The sequence below is a fragment of the Rhipicephalus microplus genome, chromosome X, assembly GCF_043290135.1.
Source record: "Rhipicephalus microplus isolate Deutch F79 chromosome X, USDA_Rmic, whole genome shotgun sequence".
NCBI classification, from domain to species: domain Eukaryota; kingdom Metazoa; phylum Arthropoda; class Arachnida; order Ixodida; family Ixodidae; genus Rhipicephalus; species Rhipicephalus microplus.
Window position 1 is genome coordinate 343894613 of NC_134710.1, and position 12419 is coordinate 343907031.

Below are 12419 nucleotides of genomic sequence, written 5' to 3' on the forward strand. Positions count from 1 at the left end.
TTTTTGGGTACTCAGTACATATACCTAAGGTATTTCGATTGACTTGGCACTTACGTTGAACTCGTTTGACTCCAACGTGCACCGCTAAAGTAGCACTGTATTCCTTCCACCTTCATTTCATCTGCAGTTCAAGGCATAAACGTTGCTACATTCTAGCGTGCAGGAATGCTTCACGTACATTTTCACTGTTTGCTGTTCAAAGATAAGAAAAACAAGCACCTCCAACACCTTGTAGTGTCATGACCATAAACATGTCACACCTTAAAAACGACCCCACTTCCACAGTTCCTCATGCTGCGGCACGTAATATCATTGTCAGAGAATGTGGGCAACATCACGAAGTCTAAAAGGTCATTAGGACACCAAACAGAAGCCACACCACTTTTTTTTTCAACTTAATTTTTTTAGGCAGTGGGTGAAGTGATGTCACGAAGAGAGGTGTGGACCGGTGAAACTCCCTAAAAGATTCTTCAGCATGATTACAAAATGAAGAAAACAAGACACACACACACACACACACACACACACACACACACACACACACACACACACACACACACACACACACACGCACGCACGCACGCACGCACGCACACACACACACATAGAAGAATAAAAAGGCACTGGGTTCTTTTCTTGCACCATAAGTGGCAAAGGAAACAAACCAACGCCAGCCACGCACACTCCCCCCGAGGAGTTCTCCGCCAAGGTCATATGATCCACCCTACCCTCAAAAAATGGCGACGTCAGCATAATATGGTTGCCAGCGTACGCTGCATAAGAAAACGTGTGCCGAAGTCGGGTAGAAGGAAAGAAGGTGCTCGCGGCTTACTGGGTCACGGCAGCCCGAGGCTCGCGACAGAGGCGAGCACGTATGTACATTCTTTTCAGTCACTTCAAGGCGGGGGCATCATTCGAGAACAGGGCCTGCTCGCTTATAAGGTATATCAGAGAGCCGGCCGGGCAGGCAAACAAGATCGCACAGCAGCGGCCACCTGAGCGGCCGAAAGTCGGGCAGCCGTTCTCCGGGGCAGTCGCTTCGCCGTCATACTCGTCGAAAGAAGGCAACGAACTATCGCGAGGAGTGCGGAAAAACTGGCGGCATTCGGAGAGGGGGAGGAAGCGGACCGTTGAGCGACCCAGACCCAGTTATTTTGTGTTTGCATCCACGCCACCCCCTCCTTGCCCTCTCGCTCTTCCTGCATTCACTTCCCCTCCACCGCACCACTGCTTGCATCTTCCGCACGGGGCTACGGGGCCACGCATCGCCGCCTCCCACATCACCGCACCCCCCTCTCCTCCCTTTCTTACCTGTCTCCCTCCGCCAATCTTGCCCTCCCCCACTCTCACGTAATATTAGCGCTCCGTTCACCGGGGAGTACTGCTCTCTTCCACCACCCCCTCCCCCGTCAAGAGGCTGAGGGAGAGAAGAAGCCATCCGTTGTTAGGTCATAGCGTCAGCCGGTCCTGGCCAAAAACGCTGTCCGAGGACCGCCGAGAGGAACGTGACTCTGTTCGCGGGGAAGCCAGTCGCGAATTCGTCCATGTGCCATTTCAGACGGACCTGAGTGACCCATCGCCCACATCTACACCTTGTCGCTCGGCCTCAAGTTCGAAACTGTTGCTTTGCCGTTCGGAGATTACGGCCCTGCTGTTGTTTTTCGACTCGCGTGGTTGGTGACTTTTCGTTCGCGAGCCCGACGCGACGTCCTTTTTCTCGAGCGAAGGCAGCGCCACGGGACCATTTGTGAGAGGAGTAACACACGGCCCAAAGTCACTCAGGTGAGTCGAAGGTGCCTCGAGTTTCATTCTGATGATACGAATGTCCCGCTGATGCAAACACTGGTCCCAGTGGTCGCGAAACATCGGAAGTAACGGTGGAGATTCCACGCCAGTAACAGCTTTGTCGCGATTGGCGGAGGGACCACGTGTGCCTCCGAGTAACAGGAAATCAAGGCCTAATGTTTTTTTTTTTTTAGACTAAGGGTAATTGCTGTGCACGTTCCTTTTCTTCTTGTGCCTCCTGATCAGCTAAAGCCCACTGAAATTCTCATCCGTGCTCCTCTTTCGTCAGACCATTACGTTCCTCCTTGCAGCATCACCTACGGTGTTCTCCACCCCCCCCCCCCCCTTCTTATTTTTTCGCGGTATTTCCGTCAGGTGGTTCGTGTTATACTTCGTGCATACCCACGGCTTCCTTTTCGTTATTATTCATTTTACCATCGTGTTACACTACAAGTGTGTCCGACGAAGGCCTGCTGCACTTGTTAACATAGCATGACTCAGTGGAGATAAAAAAAGAAACAATGGGCTTTTTTATCTCCAATGAGCTTTTCAAAAACAAAAAAAATGTGTGATGAAATACGTGACAAACCTTTTTTTTTTTGCAATACGTGGAAAACAAAAACTAGCACTTCTCACTTGAGTTCCACGTCCTTTCTGCAACCTTGTAACATCGAGTATGAAGAGTTTCAGTGCGACTGCTTCACATTTTCGTGTATTGCAGGGGAAAGATTAACGCACCCGTGCTGTAATTCGAAAGTCCGTTTAGAATGCCTCACCATGGATCTAGTAATTATGACGCTCGACGGCTGACAAAGGCTTGAAGGTTGGGATCCTGGCCGTGGTGGCCGCGTTTAGATGGAGGTGATTATGCGAGAGGCCCATGTAAATTTCGGTGCTCATGAAAGAACACCAGATGGCCAACATTTTCGATACCCTCCACTACGCATTCCTCATATTCACATCGTGCTTTTAAGACGTATAACCACTACAAATATTATTGTCACTACAAATTCCGCGCGTCAGAACGCTACAATTATTGTTGCCACTTGAAACTCCGCTATAGGCCGATTCATGCCTAGAGCGTTTTTTCATTGCCTCCGTTCCGGAGCTGCGCCTCTAAATTCTAAACCGCAATCTCCATTTGGTTTCAACGAGACAAAAGCAGTATAACCGTGCGGAGAAGAAATCTAACTAGCTATTTGCATAGTGAGTTGCTTGAAAGTGAAGGTTTTTTTCTGCCGGAGCTTTCTAATAAGTACAGTTACATTATTTGCCTGAAGAGTACATATATACAGTGCGAATGGACTTGTTACCAAGCCGGGTGACTTGGTTTCTGCTTCTATAGGCTTCAACGACTTATCAAATGAATAAGCGCCAACGTAACACGCAGAAACACAAGCAAGTGTCATGAGCGTCGATACTCTATTCCACCATGTCAATAATTCAGGTGGTTATGATGACGCCTCTGTCCAGTTAAGTTGAACCTTTGTGGTAGAACTTGCCTCGACAGAGGCTTAAGTATACATAAACACGATCAAATTAATGTCCTGTTCCAACCTTCTCAAAACAAACTTATCCGAGTACGGAAAGCTACAAGCCAAGCTTCGTGAACATGCGCAACGTGACGCCTCTACCTTTGTGATTTTATGTCAAAGCTCGCTACGTATTTCATAATGCATATTTTCGTTCTTCTCCGTGAAGTGACCCGAATGCCCTACACAGGTTCCTATCTCTACATAGCGGAAGTTTGTCAACTTCATTCTTATATTAGCCAAACTGCCGTCAATATTTCGTAGCAATCATTGCGTCCCTCACCATGGGTACACATCCAGCGCGATGGTGTCGCATTGCTTAGCGCGAGAGTGTGGATTTTTATTTTCCGGCCTCGGCAGTCACATTTCAGTGAGACTGATATAAAAAATAACGCGCGTATGCCTTGATTTATGTGCACGCTAAAGAACTCTGGGTGGTCTAAATTATTACGGAGTCGTCCCTCATTGTCGTGTCGCGGTTAACACGCGTCTAAAACGCCCGCAATTATTACGTGTGGTACCCACACATTGTTCCTAAACCTTAAGTTCAGCAAGGTGGTACAATAAACGCCGCATATATAGAGACTGAAATTTATGTACTGTAGTGCGAACCTAATGTCCGACTGTATATACTTCACCATGGCGGGAAAGTTGCTATGGTGCGTTGGCACAAAGTCGCTGGTTAAATTCCTGGGCCCAGGAGCTTTCCTTTGATAGGGAATATGCATAAAGTTCTCTTTTTTTTTGCTAAGGAAAACCCTGAAGGCATGAATTATTCGGTGCTTTACACTACGATGTATTTTCGTGCCGTTCTATGCAGTCGTGATTTAGAACTTCATTTGTCTATCAGTAAATGTGTTTTTCATATCTGTTAGGTCATCTCAATTTACTACATACCTTGTAAAAACATTGGTAACACTGCGTATTGGTCAATACCACCATACGCAACGCTAGAGTAAGGCGCGGCGAATTGATTTGATTGATTTGTGGGGTTTAACGTCTCAAAACCATCATATGAATATGAGAGACGCCGTAGTAGAGGGCTCCGGAAATTTCGACCACCTGGGGTTCTTTAACGTGCGCCCGAATCTGAGCGCACGGGCGTACAACAATTCCGCCTCCATCGGAAATGCAGCCGCCGCAGCCGGGAATCGAACCCGCGACCTGCGGGTCAGCAGCCGAGTACCTTAGCCACTAGACCACCACGGCGGGGCAAGGCGCGGCGAAACAAAGTCTCTTTCTTTAGCGTGTAAACCACGAAACAGGCAGATAAGAAAGAGTGCATATGGAAACCTCCACATTACGGGGACGCCCGGCCGGCAGCTCGATGAACCTAAAGTTTCGACAGAGTGTGACAAGTCCACCGAAGTTAACGACGACTGCAAATACGCCGAAGCGTGTACGCGCGCGTATTGTAGGAGCGCGCGACGTGCATCCTCCTCTTCATCTTCCACCGGCATTTCCAAGTACGCGAATGGCGCAACGCACAGCGAGCGGCTCCTTTTCGAAAGGGTTAACCCCTGCCGGCATCGTCGCCAGGCCAGCCGCCGGTGCCATGAGCGGCTGACCTCGAACTCTTTGCCGCGGAAACAATGAGCCGATTGTGGCGTCACTGACCTCCTCTTCGAGCGGGTTACATAACGGTAGGAGAACACCCGGTCAAGCGCCGCGTCGGGTGGCTGGCGAAAAAGCTCGCGTGCTGCGGGAGCCGTCATAAGCGCCGGCCGCGGTACAGATTGGTGGGCAAGGTGTCACGCTGCTCCAGGATGCATCGGCGATTGCCGGCAGCAGCGGCCGCTTTTCGATGTGGCCCAAATGCAAGAGTGAACGCCCGTCTACTATAATATTTTTTACGTGCATCTCATTTAACTCCAGGTGGTCAATGTTTAATCCGAAATCCCCAACTACAGCGTGTGTCATTATGATGCACATGCGCGATCAACCAAGTATCCGCTTTAAATACTTTTTTTCTGTTTAATAAACCTTCAGTTGTAAGAGCAAGCGCTGTCCTTGTCAGCCTCTTCCGTCCGTCTTTGTTCAGTGCGCTTCAACAAAAATTTTCAATCATGTCATTATATTATCGTGGTTTTAGATCGTATAGCTTCATAATCCCAAATATTATGTGAAAACCAACAAAAATTTGCCCCTCCGACGCGGAAGTTGAACGAATATGTTGCTTCAGTGCTGACCCGAAGGTTGTGGGATCAATTCCTGGCCACGACAGCTGCATCTTCATGGAAGCAAACTGCTAAAAGGCCGGATTAAAAGAAAGATTTAGGCATACGTTAAGAAACTCCAGTAGGTCGAAATTTCAGTCTACAAACCCGTCTCTTGTGATCATATTGAGGGTTTGGAAAGTAAAACCACAGACAGACACACAGACAGACAGACAGAAAATTTTACAGAAGTCCTGAGAGTCTAGCCGAGAAGGACCTTAACTATCATTATCATTTACTTGAAATGCAACATGTGTGCCCTAAGCAATTCGAGCGACGGGCATTTTTCGCTCCGGCGCCTGACAGCCTCGTGGCTCACAGTGAGAACCATGTGCTGGCAACACACGAATTGTTTTCTTCTTTCTCTTCCGGGAAATGAGGGGGCTTGGTTAATTTCTCGATGCTGTAGCGGGACGAGCGGGAAAGGAAGGTGTGAGCGCGCTGCAAACGGCTTCTTTCAAGAAAGAGCTAAATAACCACCGAGGCATTTGTGGCCATGACATGCGCGTGTGACTCGCTGCACTGCAACGCACGATTCCTGGCGAAATCGGGACCCGTGATTCCCAGCTACGGCGGCCGCAATTTGTTGGTGACAAATTGTGAAGAAAAAAAACCCGCCTTAAATTTTAGGTGCGCGTGAAAAAAAAGAAAAAAAAACCCGGGAGGTATAAAGTAATGCTCTTTGCTTTCCTTACCTCGCCTTTCGTTTCACTTTTTACCTTCGTGCTCGCGCTGCAGCCCTTATTATCATGAATGCGGATACGGTGTGACTCTATCATACCGTCGTTTCCACTCGTGAAAGCCCGGGATGACATTTTATCTTATCTCTCAGGGCCCACCCATCTGCGCGCATCGACCAAGTGTAAGCGTAGGTGCACACTAGCACTCGGACTTCCTCAAATGAGAAGGAGGAGAGCTAAAATTTTCGCCGAGAAAATTTGCCAGTCACAACACAAGAGATTTCGCTTACAACGCTAGAAATCCCACGGTTTTGTTATAATACTTGAACTCAAGAACAGAACAGCTCTGACAATGTGATGTGTCAGACATTATATATATAGCCTCTCTGTGACATCAGATATGGACATTCATAAAAATTATGAGTCTCTAAGAAGTTTACGAAGTAAGTTACACCGTCTGGAGAAATACATCTATAGTGAAGTTTATGCTCTGTAAGTTATACACCAGGTACTGTCCTTGACAGTGCATGATTGATATTCACTGAGAGTCTGCGTTTCCACGCTTAACCTTCATCGCCTAACCTCGAGACGAAGGGGTAACCTTCGCTGTTGGAATCTTACCCAAAGGCTTTTTCCGCCGTTTGGTGGACCGATCAACGTGGCTGCCAGAAGGACTGATAAGAGTAACTCGCGGTTGGCTGGTTGAGAGTGAATGAGAAAAGTCGAAGCAAGGCAAAGGGTTATCAAGGTATCGATACATCGATACTTTGTTTTGTGTTTCTATATATTTGCCTCGCGATGACGACGAACGCTAACTGGTTAATCAGGAACCGAAATCGCTGAAACGAGCGTAGGCCCGGCAAAACAAACACAGTGAGCGTCGATTGACCCAGTACTAGGAGAAAACGTTTAAGGTAAGATGTGAGGTCGATGTACAGAGAACGAGCGAAAGGAAGAGTTCAGTGTAAACGAGAGTCGCCGACTCGATATGGAATTTTCCGCTCTGTGTCATGGACTGAAACTTGGCGAGGTTGTCGTAGCTAATTACAGTTGCAGCACTTGCGGTGTGCATTTGCATGTGATAAGGGTTCACTGGGTTCTGAAGACCTCATTTAACGCGAAACGTTCTCTGTCTAAGCCCACGGCATCCACCTGTGCAGCGTACACAATCCTTCCATTTTTCGAAATGACGCGAACCAGTTTTTCTTTCACAACCGCAGGTTTTGGGTTTTGTCGCAATCGAAACGCTGTCAGCCCCTCCGGTTATAAGAATTACCATACGCTCGCGAAGGCTACTCCCACCGAGGAACTGTTTCTTTATCTCTGAAAAGACTCTTGAATACCCTCCACAGTATGCCTGATCGTGTTCTTCATGACACCGATAATGTAACCGGAAAGTCCTACACTGATGAAATCGCCAGCTGAAGTGACCAACCTTGCTAATGATAGGGCGGCTTCATGCTTGTGCCTTATAGACGTTATCAGTGCTTAAGCCCATTGTTACAGTGGTGCCGTAAACCTGCATGTAATGCCAACCATCAAGTACAGAATCTCGAGTGAAACATTCGTTTCTCACGTAACATCCCAATTTAAAATGTTTTTGGGTCAGCATGGTGGGTATCGTACGCATAATAATGAAAAGGCAGTCCACATGTGGACTGCCTTTTTTTTTTGTTTCCTGTTTCAGGCTGACAATTTCTTGCTGTGTGATGCAAATGTTTGTGAAAGAACGCCTGATGGACGAAAGTTTTGGAGCCTTCCACTTCAGTGCATCTGATAACCACATCGTTGTTTTGATACATAAAACCCCATATACTACTGTAAGATAGCAATTTCTGGACGCAGTGTCATGTTTTGCCAGTCGATGACAAGGTAAAACACAGCGTACAGGAACTTTCTCCCAATTAATTAGGCAGTGCTCAAGACGAAACAAGACAGAAAGCTAGTTTTTTCATCTTCTTTTTCTTTTCCTTGGTATGGATCAATCGCTATGGTATAAAAGAGTTCACGCAGCGCCATGAGCCTATTGCCGATTGACATCATTTACTTCAACTTTACGCTTAATCAAAATACTAACTAAAACGATGCGGCTATCATTGCGCGCTTAGCGAGCATTGAATTAACTTCTTTCTCATGCTGATGGCCTCTAGCAGTTTAGATCATCGTAAACTTATAATGGAAGAAAAAGTTAATGTGATGCGTCACATCGCATTTTCAAGTCAAAACATTGTCTCTCCACCTAGGGACAATAACCTGTTGTCGTGGTCTTCCTATTGTTAGACACCCCTCTCCTTCGTCCATTCTTGGACATTGCGATACTCCATTTTTACGAGGTTGTTCACTGCTAAATGACCTCATCCAAACTGTCGTCACCAATGGTAATCCCATGCCTTGAGAACGAAAAGAAAAAAAAAAGAAAATGTGGGAAGCGAGGAAGGAGCATCCTGACCCAATATACGCGTTGTTGTGATGGGCTTGAACGGTTGCCAAATCTGTGCTATACGCACAGGCAAACGTAATTGCGGGTCAGTGGGCTTCGTTTGAGCTTTCGGCATTGCAATGTTTGCCTGGAGCCTCTCTATGCGTGAGAACACCAGAAGAGGCTCTCCTAGCTTTTCGCGTCCCGCCGACAGCTGGTGCAACGTCCTGACGGCGAGGTGTAATTTCCTAAGCAGCGCCGATGTCAAAAAGTAACACGGGCAGTTACGATATGCATATACTTGTCCCCGCTCTGAAAGAAAAGAAAAAAAAAAAAACAAGGAGTGTCGGGCCGACGGGATGCTCTTTTCTTCTTTTTTTTTTTGTCCTCAACTGTTCGAGCGTTATGGCCCTGAACGAGAGACGAACAATGGTCCCACGTAAATAAATAAATAAAATTGTAACACGGCTAGCTCTATTCGCTGCGTACTTCTTCCCACTCATGCTCAATGATATTGAGCTCACCAGCGAGCAACTTGCCACCCCAAGTTTCAAATGCAGAGCAAGAGTCAGTCGCGCGTAAATTTGAAATGGATCGAGACCGCGCGTCTTGTTAGCCATACTCTGTCGTCGTGTTGAGCCGCGGTGTTCTGAAACTTTCCGCTGGAGCCGCAGACGTTGCCTCTGCTACGAGCGTGCGTTTAAGAACTTCCCCTTTTTTAAAATTTATTTGAAGTTTTAGCATTCCTTAACGCCCGAGTGATTTAGGAGGCCACTGCAGGGGGACTATGTTTGTTTATTTATTTTTTTATTTTTATTCATTTATTTATTCATTTATTTGTCATGACACACATGAAACGACGGAAAAATAATAAATTGAAAGTGTACGTTAAGGCTACTGAGCTAACAGCAAACTAAGAAAAGACAAAATAAAAGCGCGAGAATAGTGTCATTCCGGCAAAGAAAAAAAAGTAAAGGACATATGGACCATAACAATTAACAACTCTCCTGCTGCGGTGACCCGCGTGATTTAAAAGAGAAGAAACACATTTGCGCTCACGACACCGTTCGGTGCAGAGCCCTCTAGTGGCACACATGTAAGTGCGCTAACATGTGTGCTCTCGCTCACAAATCACGCGGTACACATATAATTTATTTCTATTTGTGCAACCTTGTTGTCCTTATAACCTCATCAAGATAGCCAATTTCTTGGACGTAAGAAGTGACCAAGTGCCTTTCTAGTTTTCTAAGGCTCACTTTCTCTATCACCCTCTTTGTCGGCCGTAATTATCACTGCTTCAAAAGACCTGCGTCTTCTGCCTTAGACTAATAGTTCTAACTGTGTTGCGTGGAATTGCTGAGCCACTCTTGTATATATAGGCCGGTAATAAATGTGAGAGAATCAATTGCCAGCGCTCTGCGTGCATGCAGAGCGTCATGTCTGCTGCATGTCATACAGGGATCATGCAACGCGTAGTACCCGGCAGTATTTTTTTTCTCTTCTCATGATGCAACGCTGCAACTTATCTTAACGAATATATACGTGCACAACATTTCAGTGAGGCCTCGCTTATTGTACTCTTTATACGCGCCGACCATTTCCATTTCTTTGCATATATATATATATATATATATATATATATATATATATATATATATATATATATATATATATATATATATATATATATATATATATATATATATATATATATATATATATATATATATATATATGTGTGTGTGTGTGTGTGTGTGTGTGTGTGTGTGTGTGTGTGTGTGTGTGTGTGTGTGTGGAGAGATAGCAAGAAAATGTAAAGTGTCACTATGTACAAATTGCGCGTAATTAGATTTATTGGTTGTGTAGTCTAAGCCGCAAAGGTGATAACAATTTTCGCTATACACATACACTGATCGCGCCAAAAGGACTGATTACCTTGAGTTCCAGCTTCGTGTATCTATATCCAGAATGATTATCTTTATTGGTTGGGCATATTAAGCCAGATTAATAGCGGTTGACTTCACAGAAAAACACCGTCTTGTGTGCGCCAGCGCATTGTTTTTTCTTTTGTTTTCTCGAGCATGCTTGAAATAACCTTCACGAATGATGAAGGCACACCATCCTATGCGTTGACACTTTTGATGATATTGTCGGCCAAAAAACGGAGTAGAAAGCAGAATTGTGAAATGGGTGGAGACGAAGTGCCTCCGTGCCTAAATTTCGCTCAATGAATGTGCCTAAATTTCGCTCCGTGCCTAAATTTCGCTCAATGAAGTGCGTTTTCACGCTCAAAGTGCGTGAAAACGCACTTTTATCCTATTTTTATATTATACAAGCAAGTTATGTACGAGTTTGTTGCATCCAGCGTATTGTGTCAAGTATGCATAAGAGATAGAGATTATGATGATAATGGCGAGGATGATGTATTTATAAAGGTAGAATTACTTCTTTCCTCACATCAACACATGCTGTTCCGTATAATGGCAGAAATATTATAGATACATAGTGATCTGACAAGTTCATACATAAAGCAGGTGCACCAGGACTGTATACGAAAGTGCCAACATCTTCTAAAGACTATATATTAATAAAAAAAACAGCACATACACGAGAAACTTCAAACAATTCATGAGTCCTGTAATAGTCAAAAATGCTAGGAGTACTTTCGTAGCATACCACGCCCTGAAATTGTTTCGCATCAAGCCAGTTTTGGAGGCTGGTATAGGGGCGAATATGCCTAGCTGCCTTCCGAGATTGCCTGTCTGATGAATATTCGCAACAGTCCTATTAACCTGGAGGGCAAAACGTCAGGGGCATTTCACCTTGAAAAAATTGCTTTGGTATAAGGCCCCGCTCACACTGCAACGCTCGAAGCAGGCAAAAGAGGAAAGGGTCTCTAGAGATCCGCTTGCTAGGCCCCCAGTATGCCTTGCTTTTTTGCACATCCCCGCTAATCCCCCGCTGTCGCTACGAAGATGCCCGCTCATGCAGCTTCCGCATGGTACATTACAAATAGGTTGACAAAGTCAAAACCATTTCTTGTCGTCTTGGACGTGTATAACCGAAATTCCGTATATATACGGAATAAAAATGTCCCAAAACAGGCTAAGCGGCATTCATTCTTTTGCTAATCAATAGTCGGTTGAAGTGGAGAACACAGCCGCGGCATAACAGACGTGAAAATTTCCATCAATGGCGAAAACGTTTGCTGTCACGCTTTTACTCTCTTCTCGCTTCGCTATAGTGTGGACGAAGCCTACAGCTGGAGCTGTAAGCTTAACCCTAACCCCTAACCACTTAAAGTGGTTAGGCTTTGCAGACGTGGAGCTCTGCGGCAAACGCATGCTTGGGCTTATTCGTGCAGGGCTCATCGCCATATAATAAAATGGGCGACAAATAAGCGGGTTCTTTAGAGGCTCGCGTCGTACCTTCGCGCTAAATCTTCTCTTGATAGATATATTCCCTGCTAAATCTGTTTACCACGCAGAGCTTGACTTTGGTGATCTCGCTCGTAATTTTGCTGCTATATGATAGCTTCGGTTGTCATGAATTATATTAAAAATGCACAGCCGTTTTGTAGGGATGTGCAGTTTTTTTAAGCTATCGAGATAAAATATAACAAAATAAAAGGGTCCACAGAGCAAATAGTGGAGGGGAATCATTGATATCGCAGCGAAATAGACATTTGACCAAGTGAACTTGCTCAGAGCATTTCTACTACCCTGACTAAAAACAATTGCATACCCTTGCAGTAAGACAGCCGTTTAGTGCTGCATTGCTATCTCAT

The 12419-nt window shown here is 45.6% G+C and overlaps 1 protein-coding gene across 2 annotated transcripts in view; it reads left to right on the plus strand.

The window, feature by feature from the left end:
- LOC119161165 (acyl-CoA Delta-9 desaturase) overlaps positions 1–12419 on the plus strand; it is a 167186-nt gene that overhangs the window by 37236 nt on the left and 117531 nt on the right. The window contains exon 1 of one of the 2 annotated variants that reach the window (XM_037413518.2): positions 1409–1782. The exons of the other annotated variant lie outside the window; for it this stretch is intronic. The gene's annotated coding sequence lies outside the window, so the exon portion shown is untranslated. Of the gene's footprint in view, positions 1–1408; positions 1783–12419 lie in introns of those variants that run through there. 2 annotated transcript variants of the gene reach the window in all.